This window comes from Oryx dammah, unplaced genomic scaffold (genome assembly GCF_014754425.2).
Source record: "Oryx dammah isolate SB20612 unplaced genomic scaffold, SCBI_Odam_1.1 HiC_scaffold_11, whole genome shotgun sequence".
NCBI lineage: Eukaryota > Metazoa > Chordata > Mammalia > Artiodactyla > Bovidae > Oryx > Oryx dammah.
The window spans coordinates 38,841,560-38,859,230 of record NW_024070195.1 but is presented as its reverse complement, the minus strand read 5'-3'; the positions used below and the strand labels follow the sequence as shown (position 1 = coordinate 38,859,230).

Genomic DNA, 17,671 nt, shown 5'->3' with positions numbered 1-17,671 from the left:
TAGGCTGCAGTCCATGGGGTCACGAAGAGTCGGACACGACTGAGCGACTTCACTTTCCCTTTTCACTTTCATGCATTGGTGAAGGAAATGGCAACCTACTCCAGTGTTCTTGCCTGGAGCATCCCAGGGACGGAGGAGCCTGGTGGGCTGCCATCTGTGGGGTCGCACAGTTGGACACGACTGAAGCGACTTAGCAGTTGCAGCAGGATCTCTCTTTAGATGAACTTTGGGGCTTCCCAGGTGGTGCTAGTGGTAAAGAACCTGCCTGCGAATGCAGGAGATGTAAGAGACATGGGTTCAGTCCCTGGGTTGGGAAGATGTGCTGGAGGTTGGCACAGCAACCCACTCCAATATTCTTGCCTGGGAAATCCCATGGACAGAGTAGCCTGGCAGGCTGCAGTCCATAGGGTTGCACAGATTCGAACACGACTGAAGCGACTTAGCATGCAGCACCCAAGATGGACATCTCCCATCTACATGTGTGATAGGTATCATATCTTTTTATATTGTGTTTGTGTGGACAGTATAAAACTTAGACATCACTCTCAAAGTGTGGGTCTTCTCTTTCGGCACCAAATTTATTTTTAGTTCCTGCCTGCACAATGGCTTGTTTTCTTTCTTACAGATGAAATTCCAGATCTCAGTTTTTAAATTGATTAGTGTTTATAATATAAGGAATGGATTTACTGGCTTCTTTCTTTTGGAACGAATTGGATTCCTGCCCCGTTTCATAAATATTTCCTCCAATCTCCAGTCCAGGAAGAGAGACTTTCAGGAGCCTACGGGGCTGTAAGGACATGGACACTAGTGATGAATAATGAATAATGAGCAGCAGCAAAATGGTGTTCCTGGATATTAACATCTGTCAGTCCCTTAAGATAAAGGATATTTAGTGTAGATCAGAGTAATTTTCTTCCATGTTCCTCTGCCTCTTGTTTTTTAAATATTACTTCTTAACTATAAATTCAACAAGCTTTAAAAATGCTTCATTGTTTACAAGTAGTCCATTCTCGGACTCTTTAAGGTCCTTCTCAAAGAACAAAGGAACCTTGAGTAGCATGTGGAGATACCTTTCTTCTTAAGGTTAACTTTTCCTTTTGTAAGTATATTTTAGGCCGCAACCTGCCCTTCTAAAGGAACCTCTTCTTCTAATAGAGCATTTTTAATAGAATATATTGTTTAGCTGCCTTGGAATTAAATCTATAAAATATTAATGAATGTACTAAGGCTTGAAACACCCAGCAGTGTGTCTGTAACTTATCTGGCTTTCAGTAGCTCTGAGAGAGTAGCAAGGAATCAAAGCAAAATTTTGAAGAAAAACTGTTCTTCACGGTTGGCTGCCTTGGTAGGCATAAAATATTAATATTTGTACAAAAGGCTGATTTTCTCGGCAGAGGCTTTGAAACCAATCTGGATATCTTAGAAGGGTGGGGGGTGTTGTAGGGTGAGGTGAGTGGAAGACACTGACTCAGCAGAACAGAGCCCTCAGCCACTGTCTCAGGTAGGCACACAGCCATCTCCTCTGAGCCACCCCTGCTATGGAGTCTGGCTTTTGTTTTCTCTCTAATTCATGCAAACTTCTTGTAGGAACCAGGAAGACATTGCTTTTACCGAGGTTTAAGCTGGTTACCTAGCATTCCCCAAGGAGTTGTTCTCCCCAAGTTGTCATTCTGTTTAGGAGAGCACATTTGCTAACAAAATGTTTGGGAAATGTCTTCAGTCCTTGTTATGTAGAGTCTTGTAAGCCTCCCTTAAGCCAGTATTCCAGAAATACCACCACGCCCAGGAGCAGGCTGAGTTTCTTCCTTTCCTTTTGTTCTCTAGCTTGTACCTCCAACTAAAATTTAGAGTTAAGAGCACAGAGTTAGATGGCATACTTCTTTTTTTCAAAACAAGGTAGCAGTGTACATGAATTAGAAAACATAAGACTCTACCTCCATTATAAATTTTGGGTGGGGTTTGTAGGACCTAAATGTCTGTGTGGTAAATTAAGAGAGTTTTAGGGAAATGTTATACCAGATTTTCTATATAATGTTATGATTTTTGAAAAGATATTCCTGTCTTTTTATCTTTTTTTTTTTAAATCTCATCTCTGGTTAGCCTTCACAAACTGCAGTTTGAATGTACAATTGTTGATATTCTATACTTGTATTTATTGTCTGGTAAAGATGTCTTTTTTTTCCCCATTAGTTTCCTCAGAAAACTGCAGATCGGCTTGATTAGGTTCAGAAGGTGATGTCCCATTGCAGCTAAAGCTTGTCTGACTGAAAGTGCTTTGGTAGAAAGGAATTCACTTACTGACCTGTCCTGTATGACAGCAAAATAAGGTAGAAGTTAATGTGCTAGTGAATAAATTCCAAATTGCAGCCTTTCATATTGCCTCGATGTGGTACTCTGAGATCTTGGCCTAGCTTCTTGTTGTTCATGGATAGATTTCACACATACCATTTAGAATTCCATGGTAGAGTGTAACTAGATGACCTGCCTTTCTTTAGGAAGAAAGCATGAGGCACAACAACTCTAAATGAAGCTCTGTTGTTTGCTTGTAAGGAATTGTTTTTATTACCCTTGATTAGATGTGTTTTCAGGTGTTTCCAGACTTCCTACTTTTGCATTCCATCCCCTGTAATGAAAAGGACATCTTTTTTGGGTGTTAGTTCTAAAAGGTCTTGTAGGTCTTCATTGAACCGTTCAACTTCAGCTTCTTCAGCATTACTGGTTGGGGTATAGACTTGGATTACCGTGATATTGAATGGTTTGCCTTGGAAACGAACAGAGATCATTCTGTCATTTTTGAGATCGCATCCAAGTACTGCATTTTGGACTCTTTTGTTGACCATGATGGCTACTCCATTTCTTCTGAGGGATTCCTGCCCACAGTAGTAGATATAATGGTCACCTGAGTTAAATTCACCCATTCCAGTCCATTTTAGTTTGCTGATTCCTAGAATGTTGACGTTCACTCTTGCCATCTCTTGTTTGATCACTTCCAATTTGCCTTGATTCATGGACCTGCCATTCCAGGTTCCTATGCAATATTGCTCTTTACAGCATCGGACCTTGCTTCTATCACCAGTCACATCCACAGCTGGATACTGTTTTTGCTTTGGCTCCATCCCTTCATTCTTTCTGGAGTTATTTTTCCACTGATCTCGAGTAGCATATTGGGCACCTACTGACCTGGGGAGTTCCTCTCTCAGTATCCTATCATTTTGCCTTTTCATACTGTTCATGGGGTTCTCAAGGCAAGAATACTGAAGTGGTTTGCCATTCCCTTCTCCAGTGGACCACATTCTGTCAGACCTCTCCACCACGACCCGCCCATCTTGGGTTGCCCCGCGGGCTTGGCTTAGTTTCATTGAGTTAGACAAGGGTGTGGTCCTAGTGTGATTAGATTGACCAGAGATCAAATTGCCAACATCCGCTGGATCATGGAAAAAGCAAGAGAGTTCCACAAAAACATCTATTTCTGCTTTATTGACTATGCCAAAGCCTTTGACTGTGTGGATCACAATACACTGTGAAAAATTCTGAGAGAGATGGGAATACCAGACCACCTGGCCTGCCTCTTGAGAAACCTGTATGCAGGTCAGGAAGCAACAGTTAGAACTGGACATGGAACAACAGACTGGTTCCAAATAGGAAAAGGAGTACGTCAAGGCTATATATTGTCACCCTGCTTATTTAACTTCTATGCAGAGTACATCATGAGAAATGCTGGACTGGAAGAAACACAAGCTGGAATGAAGATTGCCGGGAGAAATATCAATCACCTCAGATATGCAGATGACACCACCCTTATGGCACAAAATGAAGAGGAACTCAAAAGCCTCTTGATGAAAGTGAAAGAGGAGAGTGAAAAAGTTGGCCTAAAGCTCAACATTCAGAAAACGAAGATCATGGCATCCAGTCCCATCACTTCATGGGAAATCGATGGGGAAACAGTGGAAACAGTGTCAGACTTTATTTTGGGGGGGCTCCAAAATCACTGCAGATGGTGACTGCAGCCATGAAATTAAAAGACGCTTACTCCTTGGAAGAAAAGTTATGACCAACCTAGATAGCATATTCAAAAGCAGAGACATTACTTTGCCAACAAAGATCTGTCTAGTCAAGGCTATGGTTTTTCCTGTGGTCATGTATGGATGTGAGAGTTGGACTGTGAAGAAGGCTGAGTGCCGAAGAATTGATGCACTTGAACTGTGGTGTTGGAGAAGACTCTTGAGAGTCCCTTGGACTGCAAGGAGATCCAACCAGTCCATTCTGAAGGAGATCAACCCTGGGATTTCTTTGGAAGGAATGATGCTGAAGCTGAAGCTCCAGTACTTTGGCCACCTCATGGGAAGAGTTGACTCATTGGAAAAGACTCTGATGCTGGGAAGGATTGGGGGCAGGAGGAGAAGGGGACGACAGAGGGTGAGATGGCTGGATGGCATCACCGACTCGATGGACGTGAGTCTGGGTGAACTCCAGGAGTTGGTGGTGGACAGGGAGGCCTGGCGTGCTGGGATTCATGGGGTCGCAAAGAGTCAGACATGACTGAGCAACTGAACTGAACTGAGATGTGTTTTCAGTGAGGTTGACCTTGACCCTCAACACAGACATCTGTTTGTCTTGACCATCTTGATTTGAGCCTTACTTAATAGATAGAGCAGGATCTGGCAAGTTAGTAAGGGCCCAAATCTTTAGTCTTGGACCTGCTAGCTAGTTCAGTTCCATCTGAACTCTTACCTTGAAAAATTAAGATTTATAGAAGAAGCCATTAATGTTCTATCTGGTGTCTTTAATCATCTTAATCAGTATAGTTATAAAAACTAGTTCTTGAAATATGTGTCCACAAATTATTGTGGGTGGATAGCCTTCTTTCTGATAGCTGATATAAGGTTTCCCTGGCTAGCAAATCATTGTGGGTGGATAGCCTGGTAGGCTGCAGTCCATGGGGTTGTGAGGGTCAGACACGACTGAGTGACATCACTTTGACTTTTTACTTTCACACGTTGGAGAAGGAAATGGCAACCCACTCCAGTGTTCTTGCCTGGAGAATCCCAGGGACGGGGGAGCCTGGTGGGCTGCCATCTATGGGATCGCACAGATTCGGACATGACTGAAGTGACTTAGCAGCAGCCTTCTTTCTGATAGCTGATATAAGGTTTCCCTGGCTAGCAGTCATCCTTTAAACTGTACAAATTTTCAACCTCCTGATCTCAGGAAGGGTAGCAGTTCTGATTTTACCATTTGCCTTTACTTCTACTTTATTTGGGGTTTTTGTTGTTGCTGTTACTGAATATCAAGCAGCAAAACACTTTACATGGGAGTGTAATTAAGTCTTTTTTACCTTTCTCATTCAGATCTCTATAATACTATGGAAACAACAGAGTACTTGTGGTTATACTGACTGTCATCTCTCAGGCAGTGATTAAAGTGAAAACTCGTATCCAGAATACATAAGGAATACCTATATATTAATTAAAAAGAAGACCACCCCCCTTTAAAAAAACTCTATAGATAAGTAGGCAGAAAAAATGGGCACTTTACAAAAGGGGATATCCAACAGGCAGTAAACATGAAAAAAGTTCTTAGAACTTTTAATCATTAGGGAAGTACAGAGAAAGTACAATGTATTGGTGAGGATGTAAAGAATAGGAATTTTCTTGGATTTCCAGTAGGAGGGTAAATTGTCATAAATTTTACCTTTTTTTCCTTTTTACATTTTATTGAAGGATAATTGCTTTACAGAATTTTGTTGTTTTCTGTGAAACCTCAACACGAATAGGTATACATATATCCCCTCCCTTTTGAACCTCACTCCCATCTCCCTTCCCATCTCACCCCTCTAGGTTGATACAGAGCCCCTGTTTGAGTTTCCTGAGCCATACAGTGAATTCCCGTTGGGTATCTCTTTTACATATGGTAATATATGTTTCCATGTTACTCTCTCCATACATCTCACCCTCTCCTCCCTTCTCCCCATGTCCATAAGTCTATTCTCTCTGTCTGTTTCTCCATTGTTGCCTTGTAAATAAATTCTTCAGTACCATTCTTCTAGATTCTGTATATATGAAGTCAGGAAGGTTGGTTCCTCAAGCTCCATTCTTCTTTCTCAAGACTGCTGTGGGTCTTTGGGGTCTTTTGTGTTTCCATATGAATTGTGAAATTTTTTGTTCTAATTCTGTGAAAAATGTCTGGTAATTTGATAGGGATCGCATTGAATCTGTAGATTGCTTTTGGTAGTACAGTCGTTTTCACAATACTGATTCTTCCTACCCAGGAACATGGATTGTCTCTCATTTTATGTCATTTTTGATTTCTTTCATCAGTGTTTTATAATTTTTTGTGTACAGTTCTTTTTTGTCCTTAGGTTTATTCCTAGATATTTAATTCTTTTTGTTGCAGTGGTGAATGCGATTGATTCCTTAATTCCTCTTTCTGATTTTTCATTGTTAGTATATAGAAATGCAAGTGATTTCTGCATATTGATTTTGTATCCTGCAACTTTGCTAAATTCACTGATTAGCTCTAGTAATTTTCTGATACTATCTTCAGGGTTTTCTATGTACAGTATCATGTCATCTGCAAACTGTGAGAGCTTTACTTCTTTTCCAGTCTGGATTCCTTTTATTTCTTTTTTTCTCTGATTGCTGTAGCTAGGACTTCCAGAACTATGTTGAATAATAGTGGTGAATGTGGACACCCTTGTCTTGTTCCTGAACTTAGGGGGAATGCTTTCAGTTTTTGATCATTGAGAATAATGTTTGCTGTAGGCTTACCATATATGACCTTTACTATGTTGAGGTAGATTCCTTCTGTGCCCCATTTTTTGAAGAGTTTTACTCATAAATTGGTGCTGAATTTTGTCAAAGGCTTTTTCTGCATCTATTGAGATTCTTATATAGTTTTTATCTTTCAATTTGTTAAAATGATGTATTACATTGATTGGTTATATTGAAGAATCCTTACATTCCTGGAATAAACCCAGCTTGATCATGGTTTATGAGCTTTTTGATGGGTTGCTGAATTCTGTTTGCTAAAATTTTGTTGAGAATTTTTGCATCTCTGTTCATCAGTGATATTGGCCTGTAGTTTTCTTTTTTTGTGTTGTCTTTGTCTGGTTTTGATATCAGGGTGATGGCCTCGTAGAATGAGTTTGGAAGAATCACATGGAGAATTTTTTTTTTTCTCCATGAAAAAAATTCCTCTGAAAATTTTTTGAAACTGTCTTAGAAGGATAGACATTAGCTCTACTCTAAATGTTTGATAGAATTCTCCTGTGAGGCCTTCTGGTCCTGGGCTTTTGTTTTTTGGGGAGATTTTTGATCACAGCTTCAATTTCAGTGCTTGTAATTGGGTTGTTCATAATTTCTATTTCTTCCTGGTTCAGTCTTGGAAGATTGTACTTTTCTAAGAATCTGTCCTTTACTTCAGGTTATCCATTTTATTGCCATAGAGTTGTTCATAATAGTTTCTCATAATCCTTTGTATTTCTGCATTGTCTGTTGTAACCTCTCGTTTTACATCTCTAATTTTGTTGGTTTGATTCTTTTCTCTTTTTTTCTTGATGAGTCTGGCTAAAGGCTTGTCAGTTTTGTTTATCTTCTTAAAGAACCAGCTTTTAGTTTCATTAATCTGTACTATTGTTTCTTTCATTTCTTGTTCATTTATTTCTGCTTGGATCTTATGGTTTCTTTCCTTCTAATTTTGTTTTTTTTTGTTCTTCTTTTTCCAGTTGTTTAGGTGTAAAGTTAGGTTGTCTATTCTATGTTTTTCTTGTTTCTTGAAGTAGGATTGTATTGCTGTAAACTTCCCTCTTCAAACGGCTTTTGCTGCATGCCATAGGTTTTGAGTTGTTGTGTTTTCCTTGTCATTTGTTTCTAGAAATTTTTTGCTTTCCCTTTTGATTTCTTCAGTAACCTGTTGGTTATTTAGAAACGTTGTTTAATCTCCATGTGTTTATGTTTCTTACAGTTATTTTCTTGTAATTGATATCTAGTCTCATAGCATTGTGGTCGGAGAAGATGCTTGATATGATTTCAATTTTCTTAAATTTACTGAGGCTTGATTTGTGACCCAAGATGTGGTCTATCCTGGGAAATGTTCCATGTGCACTTGAGAAGGCAGTATATTCTTCTGCATTTGGATGGAATGTCCTGAAGATATCAAGGAGATCCATCTCGTCTAATGTATTGTTTAAGACTTGTGTTTCCTTATTAACTTTCTGTTTTGATGATCTGTCCATTGGTGTGAGTGGGGTGTTAAAGTCTCCTGTTATTATTGTGTTACTGTCGATTTCTCCTTTTATGTCTGTTAGTGTTTGTCTTATGTACTGAGGTGCTCCTGTGTTGAGTGCCTGGATATTTACAATTGTTATGTCTTCCTCTTGGAATGATCCCTTAATCATTATGTAGTGTCCTTCCTTATCTCTTACAATATTCTTTATTTTAAGGTCTGTTTTGTCTGATATGAGGCTTGCTACTCCAGTTTTCTTTTGCTTCCCATTTGCATGGCATATATTTTTCCATCCTCTCACTTTAAGTCTATATGTGTGTTTAGGTATGAAGTGGGGTTCTATTAGACAGCATATATATGGGTCTTGGTTTTGTATCTATTCGGCCAGTCTGTGTCTTTTGGTTGGGGCACTTAATCCATTTACATTTAAAGTAATTATTGATATATATCTTCCTGTTGCCATTTTCTTAATTGTTTGGGGGTGGATTTTGTAGATCTTTTTTCTTTTCTTGTATTTCTCAACTATATAAGTCCCTTGAATAATTGTTGTAAAGCTGGTTTGGTGGTACTCAATTCTCTTAACTTTTGCTTGTCTGAAAAGCTTTTTATTTCTCTATCCATTTTGAATGAGTATCTTTGCCAAATACAGTACTCTTGATTGTACAATACTCTTGATTGTAGAGTTTTCCCTTTTAGTACTTTAAATATATCCTGCCATTCCCTTCTGGCCTGCAGAGTTTCTGCTGAAAGATCAGCTGTTAAGCATATGGGGTTTCCTTTGTATATTACTTGTTGCTTCTCCCTTGCTGCTTTTAGTATTCTTTCTTCCTGTTTCGTCTTTGTTAGTTTGGTTAGTATGTGTCTTGGTGTGTTTCTCCTTGGGTTTACCCTGTGCCTCTTGAACTTGATTGACTATTTCCTTTTCCGTGTTGAGGAAATTTTCAACTATAATCTGTTCAAAAAATTTCTCATACCCTTTCTTTTTCTCTTCCTCTTCTGGGACCCTTATAATTCAAATGTTGGTGTGTTTGATATTGTCCCAGAGGTCTCTGAGACTATCCTCAATTCTTTTCATTCTTTTTACTTTATTCTGTTCTTCAGAAGTTATTTCCACCATTTTATCTTTCAGCTTACTGATTCGTTCTTCTGCTTCAGATATTCTGCTATTGATTCCTTCTGGAGTTATTTTTAATTTCAGTAATTGTGTTGTTTGTGTATATTTATCCTTTAATTCTTCTAGGTCTTTGTTAATTGATTCTTGCATTTTCTCCATTTTGTTTTCAAGGTTTTTGGTCATCTTTATTATCATTACTGAACTCTTTTTCAGGTAGTTTGCCTATTTTCTCTTCATTTATTTGGACTTCTGTGTTTCTAGTTTGTTCCTTCATTTGTGTAGTGTTTCTCTGGCTTTTCATTATTATTATTTTTTAACTTACTGTGTTTGAGGTCTCGTTTTCCCAGATGTCAGGGTTGAATACTTTCTTCCTTTTGGTTTCTGCCCTCCTCCTAAGGTTGGTCCAGTGGTTTGTGTAAGGTTTGTATTGGGTGAGTTTTTGTTTGTCTGTTTTTCTTCTGATGGGCAAGGCTGAGTGAGGTGGTAATTCTGTCTGCTGATGGTTGAGTTTGTATTTTTGTTTTGTTGTTTAGATGAGGTGTCCTGCACAGGGTGCTACTGGTGGTTGGGTGATGCCGAGTCTTTTATTCAAGTGGTTTCCTTTGTGTGAGTTCCCACTATTTGATACTCCCTATGGTTAGTTCTCTGGTAGTCTAGGGTCTTGGAGTCAGCACTCCTACTCCAAAGGCTCAGGGTTTGATCTCTGGTCTCCACAAGTGGTTTCTTATGGCATTAAGTGAGATTAAAACAAGTATCCAAAAATGAGAAACCCAAGATGAAGCCCAGACAAATGGCAGTTACAAAATCAAGAAAATAATATTTAAAATAATGGAATATACAGATATATATATACACCCATGAGCCAAGTCAAAACAGTCCAACAAAAGTAAAGTAGATTGACCTGGCGAACAAAGGAAATCAAAAATTATATTTACCAGTTACTAACTAAAGCACAAAGAGGAAAACAAAACTAAAGCAAGGTGCCAAGTGGGGAATAAAGCGATGAGAATAAAACTAACAAATACGTTGAGAGGAAAGGAAAGAAAGAATAGATATGCAGAGTTAAATAGAGGTAGATGAAGAAGATTTATATACATTAAAGATTAACTGCAAGGGGGAAAGAACAGTAAGAAAAGCAAACAAAAGAATAAATGTATAAAAAATATAATAGGTTTGAAGTGAAAGTCATTCAGTCACGTTTGACTCTTTGTGACTCCATGGACTGACTATACAGCCCTTGGGATTCTCCAAGCCAGAATACTGGAGTGGGTAGCTTTTCTCTTCTCCAGGGGATCCTTCCAAACCCAGGCCTCCTGCATTGCGGGTGGATTCCGATAGGTTTAAAAAAATTAATTAAAATTATAAAAAAGAGAAAATAAAAACTGAAGAAGAAAGCAAAAAAGAAAAAAAGAAAACTCCACAGAACTGCAAAAGCCCAATGTCGAGGCAGAGGTTTAGAACAGTAATAAAAGGTGTGACTGCATATACACATATATACCTATAAGTAAAATCAAAACAGTCCAAGAAAAATAGAGTACAATACATTGACTCAGTGAACAAAGGAAACCAAAAATTGTATCTATCAGAACAAAACTAACTAAAGCACAAACTGGAAAACTAAAGCAAGGTGCCAGTTGGGGGATAAAGCAATGCAAATAAAACTAACATATGTTGAGACGAAAGGAAAGAAAGAAAGAAAAGAAAGAACAGATATGCAAAGTTAAATAGAGGTAGATAAAGAAGATTTATATACATTAAAGATTAACTGCAACGGGGAAAGAACAGTAGGAAAAGCAAACAAAGGAATAAATGTAGAAAAAATAATAGATTAAAAAAATTAAAAATTAAAAAAGAGAAAAGAAAAAAAGAAAACTCCAGACAACTGTAAAAGCCCAACATAGAGGCAGAGGTTTATAACAAAAATAAAAAATGTGACTGAGAAAAAAATTAAAAAGCTCAAAAGCTTAATTAGATTTCATAGTGCCAATAAAATTGACAACTACAACAGAGGAGGGAAAGAAGGAAAAAAAGGGAAAAAAAATCAAAAAGAATCTACAGAACAAGTGAAAACATAATAATAAATGTTTTTCTTGAGTCATTGCTGTCAGAGTCCTTTCCCTTGCTGGTAGTCACAATTCACCTTACCTCTGTAGGATGCCCTCCAACACTGTGCTGATCTGTGGGCCTGCTGTGGGGGCAGCTCAGATTCCAATGTGGTCCTCCTCCTGTGTGTTCTTGCCTCCAATGTCCACAGCTATCAGAACCAGTACATTTTCTTTTGTGGGAGCTCTCCATGACCTTTTATGTATTCCATAGACACAGGGTCTGCCTACTTGATTGTGGGGATTTAATCTGCAGCTTGTACAGCTGGTGGGAAGGTTTTTGGATCTTCTTCCTTAGCCACACTGCCCCTGGATTTCAATTGTGGTTTTATTTATACCTCTGTGTGTGGATCATCCACTGGGGTTTGCTCCTGAGGCTGCCCTGGAGGGCTTGGGTTTGCCCCTGTGAGGGCCAGGTGTGGAGGTGGTACAGCTGCTTGGGTCACAGAGGTTCTGGCAGCACCAGGTACTCAGGGGAGTTGGTGGCTAGGGCAGCAGGAAATATAGTGCTCTAGAAGGGTATGGCAACCAGCATTGGCCAATACGCTCCAGTGTTCTTGCCTGGAGAACCCCCTCCCTGCCAGAGAAGCGTGCCAGGCTACAGTCTACAGGGTCACAAAGAGTTGGACACTACCAAAGCAACCCTGTGTGAATAGATGCAAGACTTTTTTTTGCCTGTGACAGCTCTGCCCCAGTGAGAGTTGAGCGTGAAGGTGGCACAGCTGCTTGGCCTGAGGGGACCCTGGTGGAGCCAAGTGTGCAGGGACATGGACTGCCTCTGCTGCAGGAGTTATGGCCCTCAGTTCAGTTCAGTCGCTCAGTTGTGTCCGACTCTTTGCTACCCCATGAATCCCAGCACACCAGGCCTCCCTGTCCATCACCAACTCCCGGAGTTCACTCAGACTCACGTCCATCGAGTCTGTGATGCCATCCAGCCATCTCATCCTCTGTCGTCCCCTTCTCCTCCTGCCCCCAATCCCTCCCAGCATCAGAGTCGTTTCCAATGAGTCAACTCTTTGCATGAGGTGGCCAAAGTACTGGAGTTTCAGCTTTAGCATCATTCCTTCCAAAGAAATCCCAGGGTTGATCTCCTTCAGAATGAACTGGTTGGATCTCCTTGCAGTCCAAGGGACCCTCAAGAGTCTTCTCCAACACCACAGTTCAGATGCATCTATTCTTTGGCGCTCAGCGTTCTTCACAGTCCAACTCTCACATCCATACATGACCACAGGAAAAACAATAGCCTTGACTAGACGGACCTTAGCTGGCAAAGTAATGTCTCTGCTTTTGAATATACTGTCTAGGTTGGTCATAACTTTCCTTCCAAGGAGTAAGCGTCTTTTAATTTCATGGCTGCAGTCACCATCTGCAGTGATTTTGGAGCCCAAAAAAATAAAGTCTGACACTGTTTCTACTGTTTCCCCATCTAGTTCTCATGAAGTGATGGGACTGGATGCCATGATCTTCGTTTTCTGAATGTTGAGGTTTAAGTCAACTTTTTCACTCTCTTCTTTCACTTTCATCAAGAGGCCCTATTAGAGTCTTTTTTTGAGCCTCTTGTAGCTGGTGATCAGAAGACCTCTTTGGCCACTCTTTCTCCGTAGCTCCGCCCGTTCAGGCACTTAGCAAGCTCCCTTGCCTGGGGTCCTCTGTTGCTCTGTGTGTCAGGCACATAGAGGGTACCCCCTGGCTGGGGTCCTACTCTGTAGATCGGCACATCAGGCACTTAAAGGGGCACCCTGGGTGAGGGTCCTGCTCTGTGGTTCAGTGCGTCAGGCATTTGGTGGGTCAGCCTCTCTACTGTTCAGCTGCCAGTGCTGGCGTGAGGGAGACAAGAGGCTATGGTGATGGCTTCACCCCCCACACGTGACTCAGCAGTGTATCCTTGCTTCCATGGCTGCCTGGCTTTCCTCCACAGGCATTTCCCACCACAGTCTCCTTCCTCACATCCCCTAGATCTGTCTCTCTGCAGTCAGCAGCAGCCCTTGCCCTGGAACTGCTCCACAATCCCTAAACTCCAGCTCCCAGCTGCTGCCCCTTCCAGGGGATCTATGTCCCTGTCTGGGGTATGTATGGCTGCAGCAAGGACTGTCTGAGTCTCATTCCATTTAGGCTGCCACAGTCTGTTTCAGTCTCAGCCTTAAATGTTTCTCCTCTGCCGCAGATGATTGCCCTGATGTGGGGATCAGTTGCCCCACCCGCCGAGGGCAGGTCCAGTCTTACGAGCACGCCTGTGTTTCTCCCTAGTTCCTTCATCCTACCGAGTTTCATGTGGTTCTGTGTATTCTTTTCCGCTAGTCAGGTCCTCCTGTCCGCTCTCAGCTGGTGTTGTGCATGCACTTCCATGTCTGAAGGTGTATTCCTGATGTATCATCCGTGGAGAGAGATGTACTGCACGTCCAGCAACTCCTCTGCCATCTTGTTCCTGGTCATAGTTGACTTTTATATGTGTTATATATAAACACTTATTGCATTACTATTGTTTTTGCTTGAAGCAGTCAGCTGTCTACTGGAGCAAATACAGTTAAGGAAAGCACTGTTTATGTTCACCTTAAATTATTCTAGTTTTAGTGTTCTTCATTTCTTTGTGAAGATACAGATTTCTATCTGATGTTAGATTCCTTCTTCCTGAAGAACTTACTGTAACATTTCTTGTTTTACAGGTCTGCTGGCAATAAATTCTTTCACCTTTGTGTATGTGCAGGGATGAAGGTCTTTATTCATGCTTATTTTTTCTAAATGTATTTCCCCTGGGTATAAAATTATGGGTTGACTTTACAGCAATTTTGAACGTGTTACTCCATTTTTTTCTGGCTTTCATAGTTTCAGTATGAAGGTCTGCTATAATTCTTATCTTGCTGTTAAGCATATCTTCTTTTCCTTCAGGTATCTTTAAGATTTTATTTTTATCCTAGTTTTTTAACACTTTGAATGAAAGATGCAGTGTGTGTGTGTGTGTGTGTGTGTGTGTGTGCATGCATGTGTGCCTGGTGTTTGTATTGATCCCTGGTTTCTGAGTGTCTTGAAATCCCTGGGATTTGGTGTCATTAATTTTGTAAAATTTCAGGTGTGATTTCTTCAACATTATATTTGCCCTGTTTTCTCTCATTCTTCTAGTATCACAGTTACACATATGTAAGATTTTGTTTGACTGCCCTTGACACTCTGTTCTTTATTTTTCATGGTATTTTTTTCCTTGTGATCCAATTTGGCTAATTTCTGTTGAGCTCATCAAAACACTGCATACAGAGAAATCCCCACCAGTGCTTATCATAGTAAAACTGTGGCAGCACAGAGAATTGAACAAACTGTCAGAGTAAAGATGCTAAAGTAAAAAGAATTTGGAGAAAAAGACACATTTCATTAAAAGAAGCAATGCTAAGTCCATCAGAAACAATGAAATCCAGAAGTCAGTAGGATGGCATCTTTAAAAAATCAGAAAGAAAAAAATTTTCAAAATGTAATTTAAGCACAGTGAAAATACCCTTCAAAAATAAAGACAAGAAGGCACTTTCATGAAAACAAAAACCAAGGGAATGTTAGTCACAGATCTGCTTTCTAAGAAGTATATAAAAAACAGAGAAAGAGAAGGAAAGGAAGGAAACCTTTAGGGAGGGGAAGGTGTGATGGCAGATGAAAAATCTGCTAGAAGAAAGGAACAACAGGGGATGAAATAAATTTGTCATTTAAGTGAATGTTAGCTGTGAAAACTAATAAATCCAGTTCTTGTGCAGTTTAAAATAGATGTAGAACCAAAATGGACAACAGTAACTAAAAGGAAGAAGGGCAATAAATGGAGTAAAAACCTGCTGAGGTTCTTAGTATCTGGAATAAGGTTAAAAACAATAATTTGAATAAGAATGTGATAGATTAAGGATACCACTAAAGGCCAAAGCTGTCTTCCTCAAGGTTATGTCACCATGATAGAACTCAGGACTTTGTATATCCAGGTTGCTGCCTTCTGCACTACCTAATGTTTTTTCTTTCTTTTCCACTCTTGGTACACTCTCAGGCATTTGCTTCATGTTTGTGCCTTTTTTCCTTAAAATGATACATAGTACCCTGTAATCCTGTGGTGGTTTTTTTCCTACAACTTTCTTTCACCTCCTGACACTCTGCCTCAGTACTTAACACAGTTTCAGGTTCATCTTCGATTTAACTATTGCTCTTCAGAAGAATTTATCTCTTAATTATGCCACTATGCTGAACCTTACCTTTTCTTATCTTACCCTCTGGAAACAGAAGACTACCCCTTGCTTGCTCAGTCCTGACCTCAGTTCAAGGTCTAGATATAAACCTGTCTTAGTTCTGGAGTCCTTCCTTGGTGCATAGAGGAAGGTACTCAGACTTCAGAGTCCAATAAACTTGAGTCCTTGTATCCAGACTCTGCCACTCTTAATTCTGTGTCTCTGAGCAAATTGACTGATCTCTCTGAGCCTCAGTTTCTCCAGCTGTAAGTGAAGATAATTATAACTACCTCAAAAGCTTGTTAGTTAATGGAGCTAATGTTTAACTGCCTAGTAAAGTTCCTACCTAGACATTTTAATATATTTTAATATGTATTAAATATACATCTTACAGATATATATTTTGCATAATTGGAAGCCTACTTAGTTTTGCATCCTCCATTTTTTGCTGTATTTTGAACATTTATCCATGTTAATGGTAATGCTAATAATTCTGTTACATATTGCAATATAATCAATATAAAGATAACTGTTCCATCATGTAGCAAAGATGATAATCTTTGGCACTGTTCTTAATGGTGGTATAATAATCCAAGCTATATGGACATGCTGTACTTTAATCAGTTTTTTCACTGAGCATATCTTCTGTGTGAAAGTTTCACCAGTAGAAAAATGGCCCTGTGGAGAATCTTTGTCAGGTCTTTGAGACAGTTATGTTACTGTATCAGGAGGGTTACTGGAGCTCGTGCAGCGCTCATGGAAGTATGACAGGAAGGGCCAGAAGCGAGAGAGCAGGTTACAGGGAGGCATGGACCTCATTGTTCAAAAAAGAACAAAACAGTATGCTCCCACTTTCTATAAAATGTACTGAAGAATTGTTGGAGAAGGTGTAAGTCTGGATTGTTTTCAGAAGGTGTAATTAAGGGCAACTGAGATAAGTTGCTTATCCCTGCAAAAGATTGGTACTCAGGAGAGCCCAAAGGGGTCCTTGAACTTCGTTCAGCTCAAGTGTACCTGCGTTGTTGGACCATGTCTTATCTTAGAGCTAAACCTCCAACAACTTGGATTTGAGCTTTGTGGGTCCACTTAAACATTGGTTTTTTGTTGTTGTTGTTTGATTTTTCAAAAAACTGTCGTGACTCTTTGCGACCCCATGGCCTGTAGCCCGCTGGGCTCCTCTGTCCACAGGATTCTCCAGACAAGACTACAGGAGTGTGTTGCCGTTTCCTTCTCCAAGTGATCTTCCCAACCCAGGGATCAACTCGGGTCTCTCATATTGTGGGCAGATTCTTTGCTGTCTGCTTTAAAAACTGGGAAAATGTTACATGAAGCTTTTATTTTTAAAAAACTTTTTATTTTGTATTGGGGTACAGTCAGTCAGCAATGTTGTGATAGTTTCAGGTGAACAGCAAAGGGACTCGGCCATACATACATACACATGTCCATTTTCCCCTCCCATCCAGGCTACCGCATGACACTGAGCAGAGCTCCCTCTGCTGTACGGTAGGACCTTATTGGTTATCCATTTTAAGTATAGCAGTGTGTACATGTCCATGCAAACTCCCTAATTGTCCTTTCCCCTCATCCCCGCCCCCCCGCCCCCTGTAACCATAAGTTCTTTCTCTAAGTCTTTTTCTGTTTTGTAAGTAAACACAAGTTTTTTAAAATAGTAAATACTATAGTACTGCACAAACCTTGGATACTGAGGAACTGAGGTTACTGAGAGCCAACTATAAAGTTATATGTGGATTTTCCACTGTGTAGAGGAAAACCTTAGAACCCCAAACCTCTAGTGTTGTTCAAGGGTGAGTTGTACTTAGAATTGTGCAGATTCTTTTGTTTATGATCAGCTTTTGTTTTCTTGAAAGGTTTGTTCTAAATTCATTTATTATCATCTATTCAAATCTAGGAAATAGAAAATAACAATCAGACGTGGTTTTGTAACTGTGAATTTACTATACAGAGCTCATGTTGCTACTCTGTGTAAGTCCTAAGCCTTGGTTGTCTGCCCAGAATGCTAATACAAAGATTGCTAAGTTATAATA

The 17,671-nt window shown here is 39.9% G+C and overlaps 1 protein-coding gene and 1 long non-coding RNA gene across 2 annotated transcripts in view; both read left to right on the top strand.

The window, feature by feature from the left end:
* Positions 1 to 17,671, top strand: part of ZFAND3 (zinc finger AN1-type containing 3) — a 327,628-nt gene that overhangs the window by 193,734 nt on the left and 116,223 nt on the right. The gene's annotated exons all lie outside the window — the stretch shown is intronic.
* Positions 10,286 to 11,032, top strand: LOC120870173. Its single transcript, XR_005722740.1, has 2 exons — positions 10,286 to 10,324; positions 10,972 to 11,032. It is a non-coding gene; the product is annotated as an uncharacterized LOC120870173 (long non-coding RNA).